Consider the following 22830-nt stretch of genomic DNA (forward strand, 5'->3'; position numbering starts at 1 on the left):
TAGAGAGCGAGAGGGGTTGAGAGAGAGGGGTTGAGAGAGAGGGGTTGAGAGAGAGGGGTTGAGAGAGAGGGGTTGAGAGATGTAGAGAGAGAGAGGTAGAGAGAGAGAGGTAGAGAGAGAGAGGTAGAGAGAGAGAGGTAGAGAGAGAGAGGTAGAGAGAGAGAGGTAGAGAGAGGTAGAGAGCGAGAGAGGTAGAGAGCGAGAGAGGTAGAGAGCGAGAGGTAGAGAGCGAGAGGTAGAGAGCGAGAGGTAGAGAGCGAGAGGTAGAGAGCGAGAGGTAGAGAGCGAGAGGTAGAGAGCGAGAGGTAGAGAGCGAGAGGTAGAGAGCGAGAGGTAGAGAGCGAGAGGTAGAGAGCGAGAGGTAGAGAGCGAGAGGTAGAGAGCGAGAGGTAGAGAGCGAGAGGTAGAGAGCGAGAGGTAGAGAGCGAGAGGTAGAGAGCGAGAGGTAGAGAGCGAGAGGTAGAGAGCGAGAGGTAGAGAGCGAGAGGTAGAGAGCGAGAGGTAGAGAGCGAGAGGTAGAGAGCGAGAGGTAGAGAGCGAGAGGTAGAGAGCGAGAGGTAGAGAGCGAGAGGTAGAGAGCGAGAGGTAGAGAGCGAGAGGTAGAGAGCGAGAGGTAGAGAGCGAGAGGTAGAGAGCGAGAGGTAGAGAGCGAGAGGTAGAGAGCGAGAGGTAGAGAGCGAGAGGTAGAGAGCGAGAGGTAGAGAGCGAGAGGTAGAGAGCGAGAGGTAGAGAGCGAGAGGTAGAGAGCGAGAGGTAGAGAGCGAGAGGTAGAGAGCGAGAGGTAGAGAGCGAGAGGTAGAGAGCGAGAGGTAGAGAGCGAGAGGTAGAGAGCGAGAGGTAGAGAGCGAGAGGTAGAGAGCGAGAGGTAGAGAGCGAGAGGTAGAGAGCGAGAGGTAGAGAGCGAGAGGTAGAGAGCGAGAGGTAGAGAGCGAGAGGTAGAGAGCGAGAGGTAGAGAGCGAGAGGTAGAGAGCGAGAGGTAAGAGAGCGAGAGGTAAGAGAGCGAGAGGTAAGAGAGCGAGAGGTAAGAGAGCGAGAGGTAGAGAGCGAGAGGTAGAGAGCGAGAGGTAGAGAGCGAGAGGTAGAGAGCGAGAGGTAGAGAGCGAGAGGTAGAGAGCGAGAGGTAGAGAGCGAGAGGTAGAGAGCGAGAGGTAGAGAGCGAGAGGTAGAGAGCGAGAGGTAGAGAGCGAGAGGTAGAGAGCGAGAGGTAGAGAGCGAGAGGTAGAGAGCGAGAGGTAGAGAGCGAGAGGTAGAGAGAGAGAGGTAGAGAGAGAGCGGTAGAGAGAGAGGTAGAGAGAGAGGGGTAGAGAGAGGGGTAGAGAGAGAGGTAGAGAGAGAGGTAGAGAGAGAGGTAGAGAGAGAGGTAGAGAGAGAGGTAGAGAGAGAGGTAGAGAGAGAGGTAGAGAGAGAGGTAGAGAGAGAGGTAGAGAGAGAGGTAGAGAGAGAGAGGTAGAGAGCGAGAGGTAGAGAGCGAGAGGTAGAGAGCGAGAGGTAGAGAGCGAGAGGTAGAGAGCGAGAGGTAGAGAGCGAGAGGTAGAGAGCGAGAGGTAGAGAGCGAGAGGTAGAGAGCGAGAGGTAGAGAGCGAGAGGTAGAGAGCGAGAGGTAGAGAGCGAGAGGTAGAGAGCGAGAGGTAGAGAGAGAGGTAGAGAGAGAGGTAGAGAGAGAGGTAGAGAGAGAGGTAGAGAGAGGTAGAGAGAGAGGTAGAGAGAGAGGTAGAGAGAGAGGTAGAGAGAGGGGTAGAGAGAGGGGTAGAGAGAGGGGTAGAGAGAGGGGTAGAGAGAGGGGTAGAGAGAGAGGTAGAGAGAGAGGTAGAGAGAGAGGTAGAGAGAGAGGAAGAGAGAGAGAGGTAGAGAGAGAGGGGTTGAGAGAGAGAGAGGGGTTGAGAGAGAGGGGTTGAGAGGTAGAGAGAGGGAGGTTGAGAGGTAGAGAGAGGGAGGTTGAGAGGTAGAGAGAGAGGGGTTGAGAGAGAGAGAGAGGGGTTGAGAGAGAGAGAGAGGGGTTGAGAGAGAGAGAGAGAGAGACAGAGAGTGAGTTTCGGAGATTCAAATTGAGCAGTAGCTGCTGAAAAAAATGAGCTCCTACAAATATTGAAATTTACATGGTTTTTAGAGTGAAGTACATCGAAAGAAAACTGCAAGACTGAATAGGAGATAAAACAAGCAAAGAAGATAGGCTTTGAAAAAGTAACAATTTTTCATAAAATTGTAGTTATCTTAGCTAGCTGAATTGTTTACCAGTTGCTAAGCAGTTACTAGGGACTCTCCTGGAAGAAGCTAGCTAGCTAACAAAGAATATCTAGTTAACAGAAGAAAAGAAAGACAAAATAAGGACAGAAGAGAAAGGACATCAAAGTGAAACAGTCCTCTAAAGACACAAGAGACAATAATACAAGAAGCATTGCTATGAAAATTGTTTACCCACCAGACATCCAAACAGAGAAAGCTAAGAAAAGTTTCAAAGGTTTGTTGATGGGACAGAACCATGAATGCCCGTTTGCAGATCTTACCGGTTGCAAAACAAGAGCAAATGTCATTTTTAATACCTAAAGAGGGTACATATGGAAAAGGCTTATTTGCAACCATTTCGCTTTCTAAAAAAAAAGAGGCATCAGCCAAGGATGTTAGATCAGCATTTTTGAAGAAGCTGACCAGAGCAACACGTATCAAACAATAAACTTATATAATAATGGAACTGTATTGATACAAGAGAGAGAGCGGTTGAGTTGAGAGAGAGAGCGGTTGAGTTGAGAGAGAGGGAGAGAGCGGTTGAGTTGAGAGAGAGGTTGAGTTGAGAGAGAAGGAGGTTGAGAGAGAGGGAGGTTGAGAGAGAGGGAGGGAGGTTGAGAGAGAGGGAGGGAGGTTGAGAGATAGGGAGGGAGGTTGTGAGAGAGGGAGGTAGGTTGTGAGAGAGGGAGGTAGGTTGAGAGAGAGGGAGGTAGGTTGAGAGAGAGGGAGGTAGGTTGAGAGAGAGGGAGGTAGGTTGAGAGAGAGGGAGGTAGGTTGAGAGAGAGGGAGGTAGGTTGAGAGAGAGGGAGGTAGGTTGAGAGAGAGAGGGGGAGGTTGAGAGATAACCATGCTGCAGTTTGGTCCTCCTCTCCTTCACCGGAAGAAAACCTTAACAGAAACGTTGAACTCAAATGAAATTATGAACTCTATACAGTTTTTCAATAACTCACAGTACCAAAACAATAAAGATGGTGTCAATTCGGCTATACAAAACATCAACTGCATATTCCAAAAAACAGCATCGAAAGCAAATTTGAGAAAACCAAAGAAATGTAACATCAGAAACAAAAAAATGTTTCTGACAAATGGTTTGATAATGAATGTAAAACAATTAGAAAACACCTAAGACAAATGTCAAATGAAAAACATTGTCACGCCCTGACCTGAGAGAGCCTTTTTTATGTCTCTATTTTGGTTTGGTCAGGGTGTGATTTGGGTGGGCATTCTATGTTTTGTTTTCTATGTTTCTTTACTTCTATGTTTAGGCCGGGTATGGTTCTCAATCAGGGACAGCTGTCTAGCGTTGTCTCTGATTGGGAATCATACTTAGGTAGCCCTTTTTCCCTCCTTTCAGTGTGGGTAGTTGACTTTTGTTAGTGGCACTATAAGCTTCACGGTTATTTCTTCGTTTGTTGTTTTGTTGGCAACATTTTAAATAAAAGGAAAATGTACACACCACGCTGCACTTTGGTCCACTTTCGACGGCCGTGACAAACAAAGCAGCAAAACAACCCAGAGCTACGATATGAATACTCTGAAACAGTATAAACAAACACTGAAACGCAAGAAATTGAATTATACCAACAAGACACTTGATGAAATTGAAAATGCAATTTACCAAAATCAGTTCTGGGATGTGGAACAATTTAAGCACAACAAAGCCACAAGAATTAGCCATACAAGATGTAGGAATTTGGAAAACTTCTTTTGATAATATATACAAAAACGTCCCACAAAAAGACTTACAACAGAACCAATTAGAAATTCAAGAAAAATTGAACATCCTTGAATCAGTCATTAAAGACAAACAAAATCCATTAGATTACCCAATAACCCAACAAGAACTAAATGAAAAGCTCAAATCTATTAAATCAAAGAAGGTTTGTGGTCTCGACAACATCAGAAATGAAATGCTGAAAAACAGCACACCTGAGTTGCAAAATGCTGTGCTTAAATTGTCCAACATGGTTTTAACTTCTGGCTGCTTCCCTGATGTCTGGAACCAGGGGCTCATCTCCCCTATCCACAAAAGTGGAGACAAATCAGACCCCAATAATTACAGGGGAATTTGAGTAAGAATTAACTTGAAAGGTTTTCTGTAGCATTTTGAATTCAAGAATTCCAACCTTTCTTCAAGAAAAAAAATGTAATAAGTAAATGTCAAATACTGACCATATATACACCTTACACACACTAATTAATAAACACGTCCACCAAAAAAAAGAGGGCAAAATCTTTGCTTGCTTTATTGACTTTAAGAAAGCATTTGATTCTATTTGGCACGAAGGGCTATTCTACAAAATTCTCCAAAGTGGGCTTGGTGGTAAGGTGTATGACTTAATAAATGTATGTACACAGAAAAAAAATAAAAACCAAAGAACATAATTATTTTCACAATGTCGAGGTGTGAGACAAGATTGCATTTTGAGTCCAAATCTTTTCAACATTTATATCAATGAATTAGCAGACATGTTGGACCATTGTCCAGCCCCAGGACTCACACTATTTGACACAGAGGTGAAATACCTGCTATATGCTGATGACTTGGTACTTCTATCACCAACCAAAGAAGGTCTTCAAAAGAACATTAATATTCAAGAACAATATAGCTATAATTTGGCCCTGGCAGTACATTTCCCAAAAACGGAAATCATGATTTTCCAAAAAAAAAAAAAAGATGTCAGAAACAAATACAGTGCCTTGCGAAAGTATTCGGCCCCCTTGAACTTTGCGACCTTTTGCCACATTTCAGGCTTCAAACATAAAGATATAAAACTGTATTTTTTTGTGAAGAATCAACAACAAGTGGGACACAATTATGAAGTGGAACGACATTTATTGGATATTTCAAACTTTTTTAACAAATCAAAAACTGAAAAATTGGGCGTGCAAAATTATTCAGCCCCCTTAAGTTAATACTTTGTAGCGCCACCTTTTTCTGCGATTACAGCTGTAAGTCGCTTGGGGTATGTCTCTATCAGTTTTGCACATCGAGAGACTGACATTTTTTCCCATTCCTCCTTGCAAAACAGCTCGAGCTCAGTGAGGTTGGATGGAGAGCATTTGTGAACAGCAGTTTTCAGTTCTTTCCACAGATTCTCGATTGGATTCAGGTCTGGACTTTGACTTGGCCATTCTAACACCTGGATATGTTTATTTTTGAACCATTCCATTGTAGATTTTGCTTTATGTTTTGGATCATTGTCTTGTTGGAAGACAAATCTCCGTCCCAGTCTGAGGTCTTTTGCAGACTCCATCAGGTTTTCTTCCAGAATGGTCCTGTATTTCCATCCATCTTCCCATCAATTTTAACCATCTTCCCTGTCCCTGCTGAAGAAAAGCAGGCCCAAACCATGATGCTGCCACCACCATGTTTGACAGTGGGGATGGTGTGTTCAGCTGTGTTGCTTTTACGCCAAACATAACGTTTTGCATTGTTGCCAAAAAGTTCAATTTTGGTTTCATCTGACCAGAGCACCTTCTTCCACGTTTGGTGTGTCTCCCAGGTGGCTTGTGGCAAACTTTAAACGACACTTTTTATGGATATCTTTAAGAAATGGCTTTCTTCTTGCCACTCTTCCATAAAGGCCAGATTTGTGCAATATACGACTGATTGTTGTCCTATGGACAGAGTCTCCCACCTCAGCTGTAGATCTCTGCAGTTCATCCAGAGTGATCATGGGCCTCTTGGCTGCATCTCTGATCAGTCTTCTCCTTGTATGAGCTGAAAGTTTAGAGGGACGGCCAGGTCTTGGTAGATTTGCAGTGGTCTGATACTCCTTCCATTTCAATATTATCGCTTGCACAGTGCTCCTTGGGATGTTTAAAGCTTGGGAAATATTTTTGTATCCAAATCCGGCTTTAAACTTCTTCACAACAGTATCTCGGACCTGCCTGGTGTGTTCCTTGTTCTTCATGATGCTCTCTGCGCTTTTAACGGACCTCTGAGACAATCACAGTGCAGGTGCATTTATACGGAGACTTGATTACACACAGGTGGATTGTATTTATCATCATTAGTCATTTAGGTCAACATTGGATCATTCAGAGATCCTCACTGAACTTCTGGAGAGAGTTTGCTGCACTGAAAGTAAAGGGGCTGAATAATTTTGCACGCCCAATTTTTCAGTTTTTGATTTGTTAAAAAAAGTGTGAAATATCCAATAAATGTCATTCCACTTCATGATTGTGTCCCACTTGTTGTTGATTCTTCACAAAAAAATACAGTTTTATATCTTTATGTTTGAAGCCTGAAATGTGGCAAAAGGTCGCAAAGTTCAAGGGGGCCGAATACTTTCGCAAGGCACTGTATAAATTCACCCTGAACAACACCATAATTGAACACACTAAAAATTACTCCTACCAAGGTCTGACCATATCTGCATCGGGAAACTTTAATATGGCAGTGAATGCACTCAAAGAAAAAGCCTGCAGAGCATTGTATGCAATAAAAATTTAATAATTCAAAATCCACATCCCAAAATATTTGACAGTGTAATCCTACCAATAGCTCTTTACAGAAGTCAGGTTTGGGGGCCACTCAATAAACTGGACTTTAAAATGTGGGACAAACATCCAATTGAAGCCCTACATGCAGAATTCTGTCGGAAAATCCAGAGAAATACACCAACTAATGCATGTAGGGCAGAATTGGGCCGCTTTCCAGTAATAATGAAAATACAGAAAATATCATAAAATCAAGTCCAAATTTGAGTCTGCCATTTAAAGCACTTCAAACCCAAGAGCTGAGCCCAGAAACGAGCTTTCTGTCAGCTGGTGTTGGACCTAACCAACTAAGCTGACACCAGCACTGCTTCAAAAGAAAGAATTCCAATAAACAAAATCATGAACCAATCAAAGGACTCATATTTACAACATTGGAAAAACGAAACAGAACCCCAAAGCTGACTAAATTGCTATCTGACCCTAAACAGAGAATATGAATTGGCTGATTATCTCTACATTGTCAGAGATACGAAGCAGAGACAGATCCTTACCAAGTACAGGCTGAGTGACCACCGATTGGCCCTGAGCCCTGAAACAGTAGCTTACTTTCCAGTTGGTCATATTGAATATATCTTTCAATGTTTCTCTCTGTTTGTTCTGAAGCACTGCAGTGTAGCCCCAAAGGTGAACAGCACTTGAAAGCCTCCTTTTCTACAGCCTGACAAAAATACCAGCATGTGAAGTTTGTTGTGTGGGAGGGACACTCCAAATACCTCATCTACCTCTGCAGTCCCCCACTTCTCTCTGGCAAACAAACAAAAAGTTGCTTATGCTTCTTCGTACCGAATCCCTGCATTATTTGAAACGCCTGCAATTCCCTTAGGTCAATGGCAGCAGTTTGTTTGTTTGTACTTGGTGCAGTGTAAGAGACTGTACAGCTGTACAAATAACTCATCCAAAGAGCTTTGACTTCTCAAACATGGCAGAAAGCTAACACAATATGATGCCCCGTTACCTTATTAATTCAGCCACTTACTTAGATTAACTGGCAAGGTAAACGTAGGGTCGCATTAATTACCTGCAAGGAGGTAAACCTGCAAAATCGGCAGTGTATCAAATACTTGTTCTCCCCACTGTATATGGGAAAATACATTTCTAGCAGTCGATTGGTCGAAAGAACATGGTTGCAAAATCTCTTAATTTATAACAAATGTAAATGGACATTGACAGTCAAGTGTAAAGGTTGCATAATTCAAGCTTTTTTGGGATTGATCACAGGCTGGTGTGTGTCTGTCCTCTCAACTCTGCTTATTATTTGGGATAGGGAGATTCCCATTGAGGGGTCTGCACTGTGCTGTTAATCCTCTGCCCCTCCACAGGCCAGAAGAGAAATGGAAAAAGGAAAGAAAAAGATTGAAAGACTGCACATGCTGGAGAAAAGAACTGCTCTCCTGCAAGGGCATCCCCCTCCTCCCCACAACATCTACACACCCCTCCCCTCTGTTTCTTTTGGCTCTCTCCAACCCTCTTGCTTTGTCCTGGGGACTGTACTAATGGGGGAGGGGGCGAGTGAGGAAAAGAGGAGAGTGAGAAAGCATGTGGTTGAAAGACGGACAGAGCGGATTAGCGCAGGGCAGGAAAAAGAAAGGAAAGAAAACCGCTTTTTCGTCAGCTACTACTTCTGCCTGACAAATTGAGTGTAAAATATGCTCTGGGGAAGGGATAACCAAGTAGTAAGAACAGAGGGAGAGAAGGGAACCTAGAGAACGTCACTGAGATGAGAGATGGCGAGAGAGAGAACAAAACAGATGGGATGAAAAACACACACGTCCCGACGTGGAATCTTCCAAACCCAACAAACCACTGCTCTACAGCTGCTGCTGGTGCTACCACTGCCTTCCTCCTCTCTCTCTGAATCCCACACAGGGAGGGGTTGCACTCCACACACACGGGACAACAAACAGAGAGAGAGAGAGTGTATGTGAGCTTGCAAGGAGACGGTGCTGTATCTGTATCCTGGAGAGTGGATTTGTTCTCGGACGCGAGGGGAACAGAGGCTTGCGGGACTGGGGAACCTGCCACTTTGAGACACACACACACACACACTCACACACACACACACACTGTGAGACATGGATACTCCAGGCTAAAGGGGAGGACGGACTCAGTGTGTGTATGTGTTCAGTAGGGGGGTTCTCTTTCTGCGTTCAGCCCCCGGCAGGCACCGTGAAGGGAAACAAACAAAAGGCCGTATGACCAAAGCAGTGGCAACGGGACTCTAATGCTGTGAGTACTGACTGAGAGGACCTCTCTCCCTCTTCCTCTTTATATCTTTCTTTCTCGTCTATCTCGCCTTTCTCAGTGACAGTGTGTCAGTGAAAGCTTTTTTTAGGCTAAAATATAGCAGGTGGGTTAGCTTTGAGCTTATTCTTCAGAGACTACAGAGCTAGAAGGCCGTAATAGCTGCTCACCCACATCTGCACACACACACACACACATTCTCTCTCTCTCTGCAGCAAGGCCACCGTGGATGGTCTTCTGTCACTGTGGTGGATTTAGTCTTAATGGACAAGTCAGTATTTCACTGCTAGACATGTACTGGCTGGGTGTTGGAATTAGTCACTTTTTTTACGGAGCGGAACAAGTTGTTTTTAAAGTGTGGTTCAGCAGCAGGGATCCCAGCTGAACAATAGACTGGTTGCTGTGTCGCTCCCGGTTCACTGAACTGTCATTGAGCGCCATCGGTAATGAGGTGTGTGTGTGTGTGTGTGTGTGTTTGTGTGTGTGTGTGTGTGTGTGTGTGTGTGTGTAAGAGAGAGAGACACACACACAGTCTGTTTGACAGTGTATGTGTGTGCAAGTGCATTTGTACATGTAGCCTACCATTTCCATTTGTGTGTGTGTGAGACAAATTGTGTTTGTATGTGTACTATGTGCATGACAGCTTGAGTTGGTATGTACCACCACCCAACACTCACCCTTTCTCTGTTCAGAAGTCCAAACTCTTAACACCTTCCAGCAGTAACAGGGAAAGTATGTTTTGCTCAACTCAAATGTCCGTCTCTTTGGGATTGCATTTCGGGTTTGTTTTCATTACCCCTGCACTGAGAAAAGCCTTGCTGTTGGTATATAGAACTAGCTGTATCATTGTCCTGAGCCCAGCCGAGCTCTCTAGCTAGTCATGCTGCAGGCGGCAGCATTATTGAACTCTGCTTGCAGAGAACGAAGAACTAGGTCATGTTCTCTCCTACTAACATGCATTTTTTTGGACGAGCCCACAGAAACTAGACGGGGATTACCGTTAGCTGTTTTCCAGCATCTCTCTTACATTAAGTCAACTTTAATGAGACCCAAAAAACTCTTCCATGTGTGTTTCTGTCTCTCTCCCTCGTCCCCGAACATTGTTTGATCAGCACACTTTCTAAGCTCTTAAAGAACAAACAACTTTCTCCTCTGTAGCTCTTTGTCAAGCTTGGAGCTCACTCAAGGTTCTTTGTCTGTAGAACTAATTGAGCAAACGTACCACTTCAGTTTGGAGATTTTAGACCCCAGGGTTGAGAAAAAGAGTTGGAGCGGTAACTAACGAAAGTGAAAACACAGAACACAGATGAAGAAATAGGGAGAGAGAGTTGATATGAGAAGAGTGGAAGCTAACAAAAGTGAAAACACTGAAGAAGGAGAGAGGGAGGAAGTGAAAGAGCGGAGTCGCTGCAAACAGTAGGCTGTGCCAAGCCGTCTGGAGTTACAGTGGTACTTAAACCAAGCCTGCTATTTTGCGTCCCACACGTAGCCTTGACAATTGTTTTGTACAGACAGTAAACCTGCTGGCTCCATAGATGGAGGTGAAAAGGCCCTCACAACCACCTACTGACGTATCATGTGGAACTGACAAGATGCTATTTCTGTAGTTATTTAATTCCAAAACTTAGAGGCTAATGCCAAGGACACTAATGAAGTTCTTCAAAATGTAGACCCTAGATGTGTGTGGTTGTTTTTTGCCATTTTTCAAGGATGACTCTCCATCCACGCACTGTGAAATTGACTGACAGAGCCATGTCATTTCCCCATGATTCGAGTCCCTTGTCTGAATGCTGGGTCACATTTGAGTAAGCTACTGTTGCTAGTGTGTCTAATATAGAGGCCTTTTCCATGATGTGTCTGTTTTGAAGTGGGCTAACAGTGTGGATCGAGGTGCATATTGAACCTGGCCTCGTTTTTCGATCTTGTGACCTGTTTGAAATTATTTATGTCTGTTTGTCAAGCTTAGCCAGCCCACATCATGACCGTCACCACTTTAGTGGGTTGACCTAGTGGCTATTGGCTGTATGCAATCTATACTATCCATATCCACAGCAGTTCAGCTGCAGTAGAGGAGGCCCCTCAGCCCTCAACACTGTCAAAGTGGCATAATTGGAATTGTATCACACATATTCAAGGGTACATTTAACCAAGTGGCAGCCTGTGATTCAAATAAAGCGCACCACTGTTTATCCTATAAATCAACAGCACACATTTCTGCTCTGAATGGTAAAGGCAGCTTACTACTGATCGGTGTTCTGTTCTGTTGTTGTGTACCATGTTGGGTTTGGTCCTGCACCAGTCCCACTACACCTGGATTAGTGTATTAACAACTTAAATGCTAACCTGGCTGGAGCTGAGCTGTCTATTGTCTAAAGCGGCTGCTGTGTCTACCACTCCATAGCAATGGGGGAATCTGAAGGGTCTAGGTTTGTTTTGCTCATTGTTACACAAAGACCCCACCAAACCCTGTGTGTGTGTGTTTAACTGTGTAAACATGCAATACCATTATTTTTCACTCGCTCTCTGAGGTTTTTGTTCACTACTTAGCTTTCTCAGCTATAAATTATGCGAAAATGTCATGCAACTCTGTGGAATGTTCCATGAAATTAGAAGAAAATTCCATGTCCCCCCCTGCATTCGACAAAAACGTGTTAGGCCTACAATGTGAATGTATGACACTTGGCCTACAGCATAAAATTATTGCAAATAACTGATGGTAAAGTAGGCCTACTACTGTATGTATCAATAAGTTTGTCAGGTCCAGTGCGCAAATAAAATACAATGTGTTATTTGTCACATGATTCATAAACAGGTGTAGACTAATGGTGAAATGCTTACTTACGGGTCCTTTTCCAACAAAGCAGATTTAAAGATAAAAATATGATTTGTGATTTTCAATACCGTAAAAAAAATAATGTATGCTGCGCCACTAAGTTAAGAATATCTAAGAAATATCAAATATATATATCCAGCTCAGGGCTCCAGCTATGCATTTGGTTTGCTACCTTGCTAGTGGCTAGATGTCAAGATCAAGCTTCTTGGTTACAGCAGAGACATTCAACCCCCTGCTGTTGACTAAATTGTTTTGTTCAAATAAAGCGCACCACTGTTTATCCTATAAATCAACAGCACAAATTTCTGCTCTGAATGGTAAAGGCAGCTTACTACTGATCACTGTTCTGTTCTGTTGTTGTGTACCATGTTGGGTTTGGTCCTACACCAGTCCCACTACACCTGGATTAGTGTATTAACAACTTCTATGCTAACCTGGCTGGAGCTGAGCTGTCTATTGTCTAAAGCGGCTGCTGTGTCTACCACTCCATAGCAATGGGGGAATCTGAAGGGTCTAGGTTTGTTTTGCTCATTGTTACACAAAGACCCCACCAAACCCAGTGTGTGTGTGTGTGTTTAACTGTGTAAACATGCAATACCATTATTTTTCACTCGCTCTCAGAGGTCAGTGCTTGGACGCATTGCCCAGCTCGTTTCATAATGACATGTCAATCACAGGGATGGATTGGGGTGCGGATCGGGTTCTGGTGCCTGGAGGATACGGAGCAGACCTCTTCAGGCACAAAGGACAGCGGGGGCCATTTAGTTTGATTGTGTTCATGTGTGTATCTGTAATCTGTGTGTATGCAATGATGGGGGTATACACAGACTGTTGTGCTGTTTATGTCTGTGGTCTGTACACTGTGTATGAAGGAACACACAAACCATACAATTCACTACATAGTCTAGCAATCAATGGTGGATTGTTAAACATGGTCTCTGCAATAGCAACATTGTGTTAAATCCCCTCTGTGTGTTACCCTCTGTGTGTTACATCTTTATATGCTTGTCCTTCCTAAAGGAATTTACAAGGGATTGATTGGGAGATATATAGGCAAGTAGCTTTCAATTAGGAAGAAAACAATGGCTTGTTTGGTCACTTATTGGCATTGAAGTAATGGAACTATTTTATTGTGCTTGCAGCGTAGCTAAGCAATAGATGTTGTCAGTGTTGTAAGGTGTCACATGCCAAAGCAATGGCTTGAGAAAGTGAGGCCACTGGTTTTTGTTCACTACTTAGCTTTCTCAGCTATAAATTATGCGAAAATGTCATGCAACTCTGTGGAATGTTCCATGAAATTAGAAGAAAATTCCATGTCCCCCCCTGCATTCGACAAAAACGTGTTAGGCCTACAATGTGAATGTATGACACTTGGCCTACAGCATAAAATTATTGCAAATAACTGATGGTAAAGTAGGCCTACTACTGTATGTATCAATAAGTTTGTCAGGTCCAGTGCGCAAATAAAATAAAATGTGTTATTTGTCACATGATTCATAAACAGGTGTAGACTAACGGTGAAATGCTTACTTTTCCAACAAATCATATTTTTATCTTTAAATCTGCATTATGATTTTCAATACCGTAAAAAAAATAATGTATGCTGCGCCACTAAGTTAAGAATATCTAAGAAATATCAAATATATATATATATATCCAGCTCAGGGCTCCAGCTATGCATTTGGTTTGCTACCTTGCTAGTGGCTAGATGTCAAGATCAAGCTTCTTGGTTACAGCAGAGACATTCAATCCCCTCCTGTTGACTAAATTGTTTTGTGCTTGATATTACATTTTTAAAAGTATTATATGTTTATTTTTACATAGAGTCCCTTGTGTGTACTTCCAGGAATACTGTATACTGTATGTTACAGAAATGGTACGAAAATCTGCATAACGCCTAACCCTAAGGCCATATACAGGGAGCACCAGTACTGAGTTGATATGCAGGGGTAAGAGGTAATTGAGGTAGCCATGTACAGTGCATTCGGAAAGTATTCAGACCCCTTCCCTTTCTTCACATTTTGTTAGGTTACAGCCTTATTCTAAAATGTATAAAATACTTTTTTCCCCCTCATCAATCTACACACACTACCATTCAGACCCTTTGCTATGAGACTCGAAATTGAGCTCAGGTACATTCTGTTTCTATTGGACATGATTTGGAAGGGCACACAACTGTCTATATAAGGTCCCACAGTTGACAGGTCATGTCAGAGTAAAAACCAAGCCAGGAATTGTCCCCAGAGCTCCGAGACAGGATTGTGTCAAGACACAGATCTCGGGCAGGGTACCCAAAAATGTCTGCAGCATTGAAGGTCCCCAAGAACACAGTAGCCTCCATCATTCTTTAATGAAGTAGTTTGGAACCAACGAGACTCTTCCTAGAGCTGGCCACCCGTCCAAACTGAACAATCGTGGAGAAGGGCCTTGGTCAGGGAGGTGACCAAGAACCCGATGGTCACTCTGACAGAGCTCTAGCGTTCCTCTTTGGAGATGGGAGAACATTCCAGAAGGACTACCATCTCTGCAGCACTCTACCAATCAGGCCTTTGTGGTAGAGTGGCCAGACGGAAGCCACTCCTCAGTAAAAGGCACATGACAGCCAGCTTGGAGTTTTCCAAAAGGCACCTATAGAACTCTCAGGACATGATAATCAAGATTCTCTGGTCTGATGGCTTTGGGACAAGTCTCTGCATGTCCTTGAGTGGCCCAGCCAGACCCTGGACTTGAACCTGATTTGAAAATCTCTGGAGAGACCTGAATATAGCTGTGCAGCGATGCTCCCCATCCAACCAGAGCTTGAGAGGATCTGCCAAGAAGAATGGGAGAAACTCCCCCAAATATATGGTGTGCCAAGCTTGTAGCGTCATACCCAAGAATACTCAAGGCTGTAATCTCTGCCAAAGGTGCTTCAACAAAGTACTAAGTAAAGGGTCTGAATACTTATGTAAATTTGTTGTTTCTCTTTTGTTTTTATAAATATGCAAACATTTCTAAAAACCTGTTTTTGCTTTCATTATGTGTGTAGATGGATGAGGGAAAAAAATATTTAATACATTTTAGAATAAGAATGTAACATAATAAAATGTGGAAGAATGCATGTGCACACAGTATGCATGTGTGCACATGTTATGTGTGTGGCCGTATGTAGTGTCTGTGCGTGTAAGTGTTTTGGAGTGTTGTGTCTTTACTATCATTAAATTGAAGACTTAGTTTTTATGAAAGATTCCAGTATTAGTATTACGTGATTAAACTGAATAATCATGTAACTGTAATTAACTATGAAGTCGGGACACCAAGGAAAGTATTCAGATTACAAAGTTATAATTTCCCAATATAACCCTTCAGGTATTTTCATATCTGATCAATAGTCTTCTGATTAATAATTTATTCCCTTTTTGAGTTTTCCTTCATTAAACAGTCCAAAATCACATTGTGAAATTGTATAAACAGTATCATACTCACTCATTCATCTTATACAACAATTAGATGTAAACCTCATATCTGGGGCTATTATACAAACAGCGTTATGGTCATGTGGCCACACAGTCTCCCATGAGCTTCCCAAGTTGTGACAAACGGACCAGTTCGTAGCTGGATTCTTCACCGATCTTTTACACTTTCTCCGGAACATGAAATTTGTTCGTACCTCAAGTTCTGTAAGGTGGAAGGATTTCCTTTGTCTCCATGAAAAACTACTCTCTATAACTGTGTGTCCATGAGGTCTTCTCAGGAATTTACGACCTCTGACCACAGCAGCCTAGTTGAAGGAGGAAAGGGGGGAGGAAGGGAGAGGGGGATGAGGTTCCTATACTCAAAGAGGCCAACGTCATGACAGGAGTGTCTGTGTAAGTATGTGTGAGTGTGTGGGTAGAGTCCAGTGTCTATGCATAGATTCAGTGCAAGAGCATTAGTGCAAAAAAGGGTCAATGCAGGTAGTCCGGGGAGTTATTTGATTAGCTATTTAGCAGTCTTATGGCTTGCAGTTGTTGTACCAAGCGGTGACGCAGACAATCAAGATGCTCTCAATAGTGCAGCTGTAGAACTTTTGAGGGCCAAATATTTTCAGCCTTCTGACGGGGAAGAGCTAATGTCATGCCCTCTTCACAATTTTATGGGTGTGTGTGTGGACCATGTTAAATTTCTTAGCGATATGGACACAGAGGAACTTGAAGCTCTCGACCCGCTACACTACAGCCCCATCGATGTGGATGGGGGGCGTGCTCGCCCCTCCGTTTCCTGTAGTCCATGATCAACTGCTTAGTCTTGCTTACGATGAGGGAGAGGTTGTTGTCCTGGCACCACACTGCCACGTCTCTGATCTCCTCCCTATAGGCTGCCTCATCGGCATCAGTGATCAGTCCTACCACCGTCGTGTCATCGGCAAACTTGATGGTGTTGGAGTTGTGCGCAGCCACGCAGTTGTGGGTGAACAGGAGGGGACTAATCACACACCCCTGTGGGTCCCCCGTATTGATGGTAAGTGTGGCGGCTGTGTTGTTGCCTACCCTCACCGCCTGGGGGCAGCCCGTCAGGTAGTCCAGTTGCAGAGGGAAGTGTTTAGTCCAATGGTCCGCAGATTGGTGATTAGCTTGGAGGGGACTGTTGTGTTGAATGCTGAGCTGTGGTCAATGAACAGCATTCTTACATACAGTTCAAGTCGGAAGGTTACATACACCTTTGCCAAATACATTTAAACTCAGTTTTTCACAATTCCTGACATTTAATCCTAGTATAAATTCCCTGTCTTAGGTCAGTTAGGATCACCACTTTATTTTAAGAATGTAAAATGTCAGGATAATACTAGAGTGATTTATTTCAGCCTTTATTTCTTTCATCACATTCCTAGTGGGTCAGAAGTTAGTATTTGGTAGCATTGCCTTAAACTTGGGTCAAATGTTTCGAGTAGCCTTCCACAAGCTTCCCACAATAAGTTGGGTGAATTTTGGCCCATTCCTTCTGACAGAGCTAGTGTACCTGAGTCAGGTTTGTAGGCCTCCTTGCTCGCACACGCTTTACCAGTTCTGCCCACAAATTTTCTATAGGATTGAGGTCAGGGCTTTGTGATGGCCACTCCAATACCTTGACTTTATTGTCCTTAAGCCATTTTGCCACAACTTTGTAAGTATGCTTGGGGTCATTGTCAATTTGGAAGACCCATTTGCGACCAATCTTTAACATCCTGACTGATGTCTTGAGATGTTGCTTCAATATATCCACATCATTTTCCTACCTCATGATGCCATCTATTTTGTGAAGTGCACCAGACCCTCCTGCAGCAAAGCACCCCCACAACATGATGCTGCCACCCCCGTGCTTCATGTTGGGATGGTGCTCTTCGGCTTGCAAGCCTCCCCCTTTTTCCTCAAAACATAACGATGGTCATTATGGCCATACAGTTCTATTTTTTGTTTCATCAGACCAGAGGACACTTCTCCAAAAAGTATGATCTTTGTCCCCATGTGCAGTTTCAAACCGTAGTCTGACTTTTTTTATGGGTTATGTCGATATCGGACTCATTTTACAGTGGATATAGATACTTTTGTACCTGTTTCATCCAGCATCTTCACAAGGTCCTTTGCTGTTCTGGGATTGTTTTGCACTTTTCGCATCAAAGTACGCTCATCTCTAGGAGACAGAACGCGTCTCCTTCCTGAGCGGTATGACGGCTGCAGGGTCCCATGGTGTTTATACTTGCGTGCTATTGTTTGTACAGATGAACATGGCACCTTCAGGCATTTCGAAATTGCTCCCAAGGATGAACCAGACTTGTGGAGGTCTACAATTTTTTTTCTGAGGTCTTGGCTGATTTCTTTTGATTTTCCCATGATGTCAAGCAAAGAGGCACTGAGACCTTGAAAGACCTTGAAATACATCCACAGGTACACCTCCAATTGACTAAAATTATGTCAATAAGCCTATCAGAAGCTTCTAAAGCCATCATTTTCTGGAATTTTCCAAGCTGTTTAAAGGCACAGTCAACTTAGTGTATGTAAACTTTTGACCCACTGGAATTGTGATACAGTGAATTATAAATTAAATAATCTGTCAGTAAACAACAACAAAAAATGACTTGTCATGCACAAAGTAGATGTCCTAACCAACTTGCCAAAACTGTAGTTTGTTAACAAGAAATTTGTGGAGTGGTTGAAAAACGAGTTTTAAAGACTGCAACCTAAGTGTTTGTAAACTTCCGACTTCAACTGTAGGTTTTCCTTTTGTCCAGGTGGGTAAGGGCAGTGTGGATTACAATCGAGATTGATTCATCTGTTTGGGCGCTATGCGAATTGGAGTGGGTCCATGGTGTCTGGAATGATGGTGTTGATGTGAGCATGACCGGCTTTTCGAAGCATTTCATGGCTGTAGATGTGAGTGCTATTGGGCGATAGTAATTTAGGCAGGTTACCTTGTGTTCTTCGGATACGGGGACAATGGTGGTCTGCATGAAACGAGTTGGTATTACCAGTGTTTTCCATTAGCGCTGGCTAATCAGCCGGTTATGGGCTCATTTTCAGCTGGCTACGTTTTCCACTTCATATTAAATAGTCTACTTTTCATTTAAGTTTCAATTTGATAGTCCGTCGAGCCCTCTCCCTCTAGAATGAACTATATGCATCTTCTAGGGATCTATTGAGAGGATAGGCGCCTGTCAGTTACAAAGTGAGCGATGACAGGGAAATGCAGCAGAGAAGAAGAGGCCAAGTGAGAGGTTTCACACTGTACAAAATTAACCCAGTGCTTTTTTGTGGGATTATTTTGGACCTAAGTTTGTCACCTGCTTTCTGCCTTTAAGACGACTCCCATTGTTAGGGCGGTGACAAGCATTTCATCATTATATACAGATCTCTGGTTGCAGTAGAACTAACTTACACGGAGGGAATTTGCACATCCCATATAATGTAAGTGGTAATGATGAGTCGAAATCCACAACCTAATTTTTGTTTTCTGACACTTTTATTTTCCGTGTTTCACATAGCCAGCCACACGGAATCGTGGCGCATAGAAGGCTATTTACTGCATGTTGATAACTTAACAGCAAGTGTTGACTAGTTTATAAATGGTGTTGAACTGACTGAATAAAGTTCATATCCTATATCCCTTTGCCATTAATAAATTATATGGCATTGTATCGCATCGGGACAAGTAAACCAAAGGATTTCCTAGGTTTCCTTTCCTAAGATGTAAGGGCTTGCCAAACAGTGACACTAAAGTGAGTGACTCTCGTCAGTCAGTGTAGCCTCCTGAATATGTGAGAGAGCCGTTCATTTGGCTTCCTAATTTGCATAGGCTACTGGTATGTCGCTGCTTTTTTTGCGGTTATCTGCAAATAAATTATGAGAACATTCGGTGAAGATGGTGGAGCATCATTGCAGTAACAATAGGTAGCGGAGAGCCTCATTCTGGTCCAAATATGATAATTAGGGCCCTCACGGAATTGAACAATATACTAAATGTATTGAACAGAATGCATCAGTGAATCGTATTTCCTGCAACTTTCTGAAAAGGCAACGAGAATGCCCCTGTCTGTGTGTGTGCATGTCTACCACTTTGTGTAGCCGTTAGCGATGATGCTAATGAAAACGGTCTTCTGGTAGATTGAAAGACTTTCCAAAAAAACTTCTCAATTCAATGTTAACTACAAAGTAGCCTATATTTACCTGGCAGAATGATATTGTGATTATTTGCATCAATCAAGTGCGTATTTGTTTTACAAACTCTACTTTCGCTGCAAAACAACCGCTAAACAACAGCTAGGGTAACTACACCCAAAAATCTAAATTTCTCAGATTTTTCACAAACCTTAAAAAGGGTCTCGTTGTGGCATTGTTGTGGGCTTAGAACATCCAATGTAATGTTTATATTTAAAAAGTGTGATTTTGAGAGAGAACTTTAAAGAACTGGGGCAAACTGAAACCTGGAAAAACAAAACCTTTAATTTATTTTTCAAGATAATGTGGGCTATTTACGTCATTTTTTTTCTTCATTTTTTATAAAATACATAATTTGAAGAACAAACATTGTGGCAATTAATATTTTGCAGTTAAACTGTAAGTTAGACTTTAATCTCAAGAGACGACGGGTTAAAATGTAAACTATCTTGAGATGACAGTCTTATTTACAGTGTTTAAATTGGTTTGTTCTCTTACTTAGAAAATAGTCATAGTCATATAGGCCTAGACCTAGACAATATCCAAAACAACAGTACACTGAATTCATACATTTTCAGTTATTTAAATTGCCTTTTTATACAATACCATTTTGCACTAATTCTTTTGACTCATCACATATGCTGCTGCTACTACTTATTGTCTACCCTGTTGGGACTTTTGCCTTGCCTGTATGTGCATGTCTGCCTCAGTTGCCTCGTGCCCCTGCACATCGACTCAGCGCTGGTGCCCTGTGTATATAGTCAAGTTACTCATTGTGTTGTCCTCGTTATTTTTTTATTTTTTTCTCTGCATTGTTGGGAGGGGCCGTAAGTATTTCACTTAGTCTACACCTATTGTTTACGAAGCATGTGACAAATAACATGATTTTATTTTAATATCACAACAATATGTCATGACTGTCCTGTGAGGATCCAAATAGATCAGATCAGATTTGCAATGAATAACTTCAACCAGACCCCATCTCACCTGCAAAGGGGGGAGGGTTGAACTTGTGAGGGTTAACACCTCGCATCCTGTCGTAAATCAAGAGGAAAAGATTCAAGTCTCCCTCGCCAATGTTCACCAGAGGAATGTCCTTTGTTTCAAAAGACTTTTCCCACTGAAACACTAACATGTTCAAAAGCGAATACTGGAACAATATAATAATATTATAATATATAACATAGAACGTTGGGAATGGTCAGAGGCGAACTATAGAACGAATGTAATTTTGTTTATTTTGTGATGCCATTAAAAATGTTATAAAGGAAATACTGTAATGTGGAAAGGATCCCCACTACATGTGTGAAGTGTCCATCCTATGCATTGTGCATGTAATATGAAAAATGATGGGGGATGAGGGATGGGATTTTAGGAGCCATAAGAGATAATTGTTTTACATCAAATTTGCAGAGTGATAAGTCACGCCCCTGAGTGAGGTTCGACCGTGTCAGCCTAACGGAACCGCCCTTTTGATGAAACTGTATAAATTGATGGGTTAAGAATTAACATATCAGACCAGAAAAGCATGAAGCTGCAGCTGCATGCGTAAAGTGGTTTGAACTCTGCATCTCAACATGAGGCAGAGACGTTAAACTCACCTCCTGGACAATCACTGGTATGGCTGATTAGCTGTCCTAAGTAAAGTATCTTAGAAAGCGAATTTAGGTGGGACCATTCTACTACTCTGCTCAAACCATCGTATTACGCTACAATCATCACTCTACTAGGCACCATCAACCTGGCTAGCTAGCCTATCTACGAATAAGCATCTTCAGGAGGGAATGGGTGGAAAATAAACTCTGTTGTTCTGTTCAGGACTACACGACAAGTCACCAAATACCGGACAACAGTATGAGACTTGAGTGGCGGTTTGTGTGCCACAGGGTGGCGGTTCATGTGCAAAGTATATGATTACTGTAAGTGAGAGTAGTTTCTAAATGTACCGAAGTATTATGTCTGTCCCTCTCTGCCCCCCTCTCCATCTCTTTTGTAACAAGCAGCCATGTTTTGCCATTCCGCTAGCGATCTGTTTTTAACGTATTAAGTGTGTATGTTTATCCTGTGTTAACATTTAATTAACTAGTAAATAACTGATTAAACCAATTTGTGTAGTACTGAATCATAAGTAAGGCTCGGGTTTTTGTAGATGCAAGGAGGTTACGACTGTTCAGAATGAAGATATGATACGAGGTTATGATTAATAAGTTGACTGTTTATAGGTGTGATAGGTAAAGACCTTTTTAGAGTTTAATTTGGGAGATGTTAACTCTTTAACCTTTCTGATCTCCCCATCCCGGATCCGGGTTCGTGAATACAGACTCAAGCTCATTACCATAACGCAACGTTAACTATTCATGAAAATCGCAAATGAAATGAAATAAATATGCTAGCTCTCAAGCTTAGCCTTTTGTTAACAACACTGTCATCTCAGATTTTCAAAATATGCTTCTCAACCATTGCAAAACAAGCATTTGTGTAACAGTATTGATGGCTAACGTAGCATTTAGCATTAGCATTCAGCTGGCAACATTTACACAAAAAAACAGAAAAGCATTCAAAAAAATCATTTACCTTTGAAGAACTTCAGATGTTTTCAATGAGGAGACTCTCAGATAGCAAATGTTCAGTTTTTCCTGAAAGATTATTTGTTTAGGACAAATCGCTCAGTTTTCTGCGTCACGTTTAGCTATGAAAAAACCCCTGTATCCAGGATTGTGTAAATCTATCAGCAAGCTCATTAGCATAACACAACGTTAACTATTTATGAAAATCGCAAATGAAATGAAATAAATATGCCATCTCTCAAGCTTAGCCTTTTGTAAACAACACTGTCATCTCAGATTTTCAAAATATGCTTCTCAACCATAGGAAAACAATAATTTGTGTAAAAGTAGCTAGCTAGAGTTAGCATTTCGCGTTAGCATTTAGCGTTAGCATTAGCGTTAGCATCCAGCACGCAACATTAACAAAAACATAAAAGCCTTCAAATAAAATCATTTACCTTTGAAGAACTTCTGATGTTTTCAATGAGGATACTCTCAGTTAGATAGCAGATGCTCAGTTTTTCCAAAAAGATTCCTTGTGTATTAGAAATAGCTCTGTTTTATACATCACATTTGGCTACCAAAAAAAATCCATAAATTCAGTCCTCAAAACGCAAACTTTTTTCCAAATTAACTCCATAATATCGACTGAAAACATGGCAAACGTTGTTTAGAATCAATCCTCAAGGTGTTTTTCACATATCTCTTCGATGATATATCGTTCGTGGAAGTGTGCTTTCTCTCCTGAATCCCAGGAGAAAATGCCCGCACCTGAAGATTACGCACAAATTTAGACAAAGGACACCGGGCGGACCTCTGGAAAATGTAGTC

General features: G+C 42.3%; 1 protein-coding gene across 2 annotated transcripts in view; it reads left to right on the forward strand.

Moving 5' to 3' along the window:
• The window catches only part of LOC110533528 (rho GTPase-activating protein 32), a 224981-nt gene that overhangs the window by 136742 nt on the left and 65409 nt on the right, over positions 1-22830 (forward strand). Inside the window, exon 1 of one of the 2 annotated variants that reach the window (XM_021617827.3) lies at positions 8050-8956. The exons of the other annotated variant lie outside the window; for it this stretch is intronic. The gene's annotated coding sequence lies outside the window, so the exon portion shown is untranslated. Of the gene's footprint in view, positions 1-8049; positions 8957-22830 lie in introns of those variants that run through there. 2 annotated transcript variants of the gene reach the window in all.

The sequence above is a fragment of the Oncorhynchus mykiss genome, chromosome 10 (genome assembly GCF_057628025.1).
Source record: "Oncorhynchus mykiss isolate SJ-2025 chromosome 10, ASM5762802v1, whole genome shotgun sequence".
In the NCBI taxonomy this organism is placed as follows: domain Eukaryota; kingdom Metazoa; phylum Chordata; class Actinopteri; order Salmoniformes; family Salmonidae; genus Oncorhynchus; species Oncorhynchus mykiss.